Below are 7,205 nucleotides of genomic sequence, written 5' to 3'. Positions count from 1 at the left end.
GCGTCCCAGGACCCCTGACTCACGACCTCATCAACGTTGGTGCTACTGCTTGGTGGAGAATGTAAACCCTTTGTGACCCTCACCCCATCCTCCCTCCTAAGTCCCCACCCCGGGAGGGGACAGGCAGGCCAGGAGACTTGGAAATCCACAGGGCAAGGAACAAGAGCAGAGCTGGCCCCAGGAGGTCCCCTTCTTTAGAGGCAAGGGGTGGGCGGGCTTGGCCCCCTCTCCCGTCCCCTTCCCACCCAGGAGCTCCCCCTCTACACACTCTCCATCTCCAGAAGAACTTGGTGCTACAAGCTGGTGCTCTCATCTTCCTGGGGGGAGGGAGGAGGGAAGGGCAGTCCCTGGGGAATCCCCCTCCCTGGGGCTCCTCTGAAGAAGGTGCAGACACTTCCTGGGCAGTCCCACCTCCCCCTGCCCACCTGGACCCACCTCTGGCTGTGGTCCACTTGGTACCCAAGCACAGAAAGCCTCAAGCTGGATTCGGTCACACATCTCGGGCCCCTTTGATTCCCTCTCCCCCAGTGGGTCACTGTTCCCCATGTCTGGTGCATCCTTGGGTCAGAAGACCCTCACTGGGAATAGCCCTCTTGCTCTTGTGGAATCCATCTGTCCATCTGCCCATCTGTCCATCTGTCCATCCGTCCATGTCCCCAGTTGACTGCCTGGCACCACCAGCTGGCTGGGCACCTCAACCTGGTTAACCTGTCATGGCAGCCTGTGCCCTGCCTCCGTCCCCCCACATGCACCCCTAGGAAGGGGCTGCGCTGGGGCTGTGAGGGGTGGTGCCAGTCCTTCCACGGGGGCAGCAGGAATCTCCTCCCAACCTGGGTCTCCCCCCACGCAGTACTGTAACCCCCCGTCCCTCCCTCGGAGCCACTGTACTTCAGAGCATTTCCCACCCTGCCCCGCCCATCTCTTTGTGTCTCGCTGTGATAGATCAATAAATATTTTATTTTTTGTCCTGGATATTTGGGGATTATTTTTGATTGTTGATGTTCTCTTTTGGCTTTATTTTTGTGGTTAATTGAAAAAATAAAAAGGGGTTTGTTTTTTGTTTTTTTTTTTTTCTGATCTGGGGAGCTATATCCCCAGTAGAAAACTCATTTTAATCACTTTGATATAACTCTGGATGAAACACATTTTTTAAATAAGAAAAGAAAATTAACTGCTTCAGAAAAGACTAATAAATGAAAACCTTTTAAAGGAAATCGTGTCTTGTCCTCCTTTGTACTCCTATCTGCTTCAGTTCCTGGTCCGGGTACTGGCCAGGGCCTTGGGGAACACCTGCTGTTAGAGGTGTTTGGAGGAGGCCTGGCTCCTTGTGTATGATCATACCCTTCTCCAAGTTCCGCTCATCCTTTACAATGAAAGCCCTTTTGTAGAGGAAGCAGGGTCAGCTGGCCTCACACTGGCCGCTTGCGCTCCATAGGTTTCCTCCAGCAGGCACCACCTCAATCCCATCTCCCCGCAGCACCCCCTGCAGCACCCTCCTCCAGCCCCCGCCAGCCACACCTCCAACCCTCCTCCCTTCAGGGTCCCCCCTCAACACCCCCCTCCCCACCCCACCGCCCACCTTGAGCACAGGGTCCAGTGAGCGGCCTGCAGACGGAAAGGGTGCACCTAAGTGGTGGAGGAAATGGAAGTGACACAGCTGTTCAGCCCGAGCTCTGGCCTTGGTGAGCAGTCATACAGAGAGGGAAGAAAGGGCCCAACCTAAGAAAACTAAAAAACATGTTTCCCTCTGAAATATCCCCTCCCAGGAAGCACATTGGCTTCTTCATGAAATGTAACAAATGGCACCTGCAGGTGGCACCAGGAAAGTGAGCACCACCTTTAAATGGTCCCCGCCCCTCCCTGTCAGAAACTCATGGGGTCCTGGGCCGTGGCCACTTGGAGCCCACAACTTCCTTCTGTCCTGGGGGTGGATCCGGGGGACACTGGACACGCCTCCGAGCCAGAAGGTGGCCGGAGAGCTGTCACTTGGGAGTGTGGGTGGACTTTGCCAAGCAGACTGGAGCACCTGTGCGTTTGTATGCAAGGGCCCTGGAAGCACCAGAGGGGTTGGGGTGAAAGAAAAATGGGGTGGCGTAATGCTCAGGGGAGCTTCCCAAAGGATAGCGGAGTGCAAAGGGCAAAGTAGCAGGCCAAGAGTGGAGATGGGTTAAGTCTCGAGCAGTGGAGTGAGGGCCCAGAGGGCAGGAGAGCTGGAGAGCCAGGTGGGAGAAGACAGAGGGGAGGCAAGATGCAGGGTGGTTCAGAAGGGGCTGGGCATCATGGAGCCCCATAATCTGGTTAGTAGCCTTCTCTCCAGGCTGCAGCCAAAGCAATCCTTTTAATACATAGTCAGATCAGGCAGTGCCTCTGCTCAAGCTCCTGCAAGGCTCCCAACTCACTCCGGACCAAAGCCAGAGGCTTTTCAATGGCCTGGGGTCCCTAGCTGAACACCCCTGCTGCCAGCCCTGTGCTGGCCCATCAGGAGCGCTGGCCCTCTTCCTTTCCCTTGCAGGCAGCAGCTTCCCCCACCGCAAGCCCCCACATTTGCAGTCTCTCCTGCCTAGAATGTTCTTCCCTTGCCTGGTGATGTGCTTGGCGCCTTCAGATCTTAACTCAAGTGTCACCGTCTCCGAAGATCCTTTCCAACATTGCAAACTGCGGCCCCTCCCCCATGCAGTGCTCCCTCACCCCCACCTGCCCACTTGCTTTCTCTCCAGAGCACCTGTCGCCATGGGGCACAGTAGCTTTACTCCCTTGCTTATTACTTGATGCTGCACGCCAGAATGGAAATTCCCTGAGAACAGATGCTATTTTAAGAACATAATAGATAACTACCTGCTTTCATTATTTATGCCTCTGGTAATAACCCCGAAGATATCTAGGTCCTATACCCCCTGAAACCTTGTGAAGTATTATTAATCTATATTCATCTATGCAGGTCGCCAGAGCAAAGTGGTACCAACTGGGGGGCTTAAGCAACAGATATTTACTTTCTCACAGTTCTAGGCTGGAAGTCCAAGATCAAGGTGTTGGTGGGTTGTGTCGTCTGAGGCAGCTGTCCTGGACTCGCAGATGGCCGTCTCTTCCCTGCGTCTTCACATGGTCTTCCCTCTGCATGTCTGTGTCCTGATCCCCTCTTTTTATAAGGACACCACTCAGATTGGATGAGAGCCCATTCTGATGACTTCATTTTAACTTAATTGCCTCTCTAAAGACTCTCTCCAAACACTGCAACATTCTGAGGTACTAGGGGTTGTGACTTCAACATGTGATTTTTTGGGGTGGGGAAGGGGGTTCAGCTCACAGCAGTTGCTTACATGGAAAAAAGTTTTTGCAGCAGTGATTAAGTTAAGGATCACGAGATAAGGAAATTATCCCAAGAGTCCCTAAATATCATCACGAGTATCCTTAGAAGCTGGAAGAATTGTATGCCAACAAACTGGATAACCCAGAAGGCATGGATAAATTCCTAGAAACACACAACCCACCAAAACTGAATCATAACAAAATATAAAATCTGAACAGACCAATAATGGGTAAGGACATTGAGTCAGTAATCAAAAACCTGCCAAAGAAAAGTCCGGGGCCAGATGGTTTCACTGGTGAATTCCACCAAACATTTAAAGAAAAATTAACACCAGTCCTCCCAAAACTTATGCAAAAAATTGAAGAGAAGGAAGCACTTCTAACTGCATTCTAAAAGGTCAGCATCATCCTGATACCAAAACCAGACAAAGATACTACAAGGGGGAAAAAAAAATCAACAGAGAAGTAACATCAGCAAGATGGCAGAGTGGAAGATGCTCATTCCACACCCCCATGCACAAAAACAAATATTTGGCAGCCATCCATGCATGGGCAAAAATACCTTTGTGGGGGATCTCCCGGGTGGCACAAGGGTTAAAGCCTCAGTCTTACCAAGTTATCACCAGCCACAGCAGCATGAATTCAATCCCTGGCCAGGAAGCTAAACCACAGGGCTTAGCAGACCTCTTCTGTCTCACCCGCTGCTCCCCTCAGCAGTGTATTTCAGTAGATCTGCCTGTTCTGCTCCCCATTGTCTCTGGTGAATCCTCTCACCCCCTGCACCTCTGGCCTACACCCCAGTTCTTGCATGCATAAATTTAAAAAAAAAAAACCTTTTGTGGGACCAGATAGGAGGATGTAAAACCCCAATGGAGCTCAAGACCCAGGAGCCCACTTGGAGAAGCTAGATACATGCACCGGTGTCGGGCCCACTGCCTGTGGTCTCTGCTGCACACCAGCAGCGGCCCCTACCTCTATGAACTTGGCACCTCCTGCCCAGGGATCAAGGAGAGCAATGTGCATCTGAGCCCCTGAAACAGGCTTGCTGGCCTCAGACCAACAGAGGTCCCATGATCTGGCCCAGTCCCCGCTGCAACAGCCTGGCGGGCAGCCCTCCCTAACCAGGGACCAGCCCAGTCCCTGACAGAGACACTCTGAGACCCAAAAGAAACCACATCTCTCTGTGTCCCTGGTAACAGGCCTGCCAAGTGCAGGGGACACAAGCATAGAGGCAATGACAGTCATAAGACCCAGATCCAGCCCCACGAGATTTCCACCCCAAATACAGACCTGACACAAGCCGAGGCACACAGCAGGAAAAGGTGTTTACCTCTGAGACCAGCATATAAATACTGGAGAAGAGGTGTCTTCTCCTTCAAATGTGCAGATACAATGCAAGACTGCACAGACCATGAAGAAGCAGGTAAACATGATGCCACCGAAAGAAAGTAACAAAGCTGCAGGAAGGCTGTGAAGAAATTGGCACTTTTGTGCACTATTGTTGGGAAAGTAAAATGATGCAGGGGCTGTGGAAAACAATATAGAGATACCCAAAAAGAACTACAACTAGAATTATCATATGATCCAGCAATCCCGCTTCTGAGTACATGCACCAAAAAAATTGAAAGCAGAGTCTCTAAATGTTTGCACAGCCATGTTCATAACACACGATTCACATTCCAGCAAGAGGAGGAAGGGAAAGAACCCAAACGCCAGCGGATGGATGCACAGATAACAAAATGCGATACATACATTGATGAAATATTAGCCTTATAAAGGAAGGAAATCCTGTCGCATGTTGCAACACAGATACACATAGAGGATATTGAACTAAGTAAAATAAGTTTCAGGATAAACACTATATGAGTGTGCCTATAGGAGGTATCTAAAATAGTCCAATTTCAAAGAAACAGGAAGTAAAATGATGGTTTCTGGGGCCCAGGGAAGTGGGAGAGGAGTGTTGCTTAATGGATAGACAGTTCAGATTGTCAGATTTGCAAGATGAAAACCTTTTGGAGAGCTGTTTCACAACAATGTGAACATACATGAGACCACAGAAATATACACTTAAAAATGGTTAAGACAGTAAATTTATATAATGCGTGTTTTTATTATAAATTCTAAAAAAGAAAAATAAAACTAGAAGGGAAAAGGGACTGATTCTCCTTTACAGGTTCCAGAAGGAAAGCAGCTCCTGATTTTGGCCCAGTGAAACGGATTTCAGAGCTGTGAGAAAATTATTTTCTGTTGCTTTAAGCCACCAAGTTTGTGGTGATTTGGTAGAGAAGCCACAGGGATACAGTGAATAAATGATCAATTCTAAGGCAGGAGAATCAGTGCGATGAAAACGAAACACCAGGGAAGGTAACAAAGAGTGTCACAGAATGTTACGCTCTGGGGATGGTTGGGGACATCCCCAGGTTAAAGGCCCTGTGATAAGCACGTGCTTTAGAACTGCAGCGTTAACACCGAGGTTAAGACAAGTTAAGTAAGGACAGAAGAAATGAAAGCAAAGAAGTAGCTGGTGGTCAGTCCTATATAGAGCAAAGTAAGGGCTTTGGGTTTGAAAGCAACAAGAGGCCATAGTTTGACACTCATGTTCAGAGGCTCTGAAGGGTAACAGGGAGCATGGGCCTGACTTAGGGACTATTGTACTGAATGCCCAGCTAGGGCAGAGAGGAGGGCCAAGTGTTGAAATTCTGAACGCAGTTGGTACTGAGGGTGGTGCCATTTACTGAGAAGAGAAACACCTGGAGAAGCAGACCTGGGTACAAATGACGTTTGCCTGTGTTAAGTCTGAGTGCCCATTTGCCTTCCATGAAGAGATGCCAAGTAGACATTTGGGTCCTTGTGTCTGCAGTTCAAGGAGAGGACAGAAGAGTCACCAAGCCATGTGTCTGGATGAGGTCACCCAGCGTGGGCAAGGAGGGGCAGATGGAGTCTGACAGCAGGGATCCTGTGATGCCAGCTCTTTTTGTCCCTAGGAGAGGACAGCTCAGGCTGTGGTGCTCCTGCCCTGGGTAACAGTCCTTGGCTCACCCGACAACCGGGTCTCTGGGGAGCCTCTTGATCATCACCAGTTTGAGTTCAGTCAGGCGCCAAATTGGCAAGTTTGAAATAATCCTAATCACTGACCTGGAGTAAGTGAACCTTTCTCACAGGGTTCTAGACCCCTCATGTAGAAAACGTTCATCATGACCCCCATTTGGAAAAAAAATATATTTGTTACCCGGATGGCAAATGGGCACCTAAAACTTAACACATTTAAGTTAGAGCCCTCAATTTGTGCTCAAATTAAGGTTTGGGTCCAAATACACATATTCAATTATAAATTAAATATATAGATTTGACTATAAAAATGCTGGTCACATAACTCTTGCAAAAGCCAAATTCAAAGAATGCTCTAAAGATGAGATGAATCATATTTGAATGATTTTATTTATTAATAGTACAAAACTCCCTTTTTGCTTTCGCTAAAATAAAGACAACATTTCCTCCGCACTATGTGCTGGATGTGTCAGGGCTGATAAGCGGTCCCTGGTGGCTGGCCAGCAGCTCCTATCAGGGATGGGGCCTGCGCTCTCTTTCTGCTGTCTTGCAGTGTTAGGATTGTCTTCTGTCTCTGCTTTCTATTCAGGAATCTTTGGCTGCCAGCAGTTCATTCTAAGAAGGTTAGTTCTGTCTAAACTAGGTAATGTCACTAAGCCAACTAAGTACAGCTCCACTCTGGGCTCCTCCACCTGCATTGTGGCTTCTCCTACAGGGGCCCTCTTCCAAGCCCCTTCACCCAGGGATGGTACAGCTCTCCTTAGCTCCGCTTAACCCTTTCCTGTCCTAAGATCCCCTTTATTAAATGCTCCACCGAGTGGTCCTGTTTCCTGCCAGAACCCTACCTGATA

This window comes from Talpa europaea, assembly GCF_964194135.1.
Source record: "Talpa europaea genome assembly, chromosome: 12".
Taxonomy (NCBI): Eukaryota; Metazoa; Chordata; class Mammalia; order Eulipotyphla; family Talpidae; genus Talpa; species Talpa europaea.
This window is presented reverse-complemented; position numbering follows the sequence as displayed.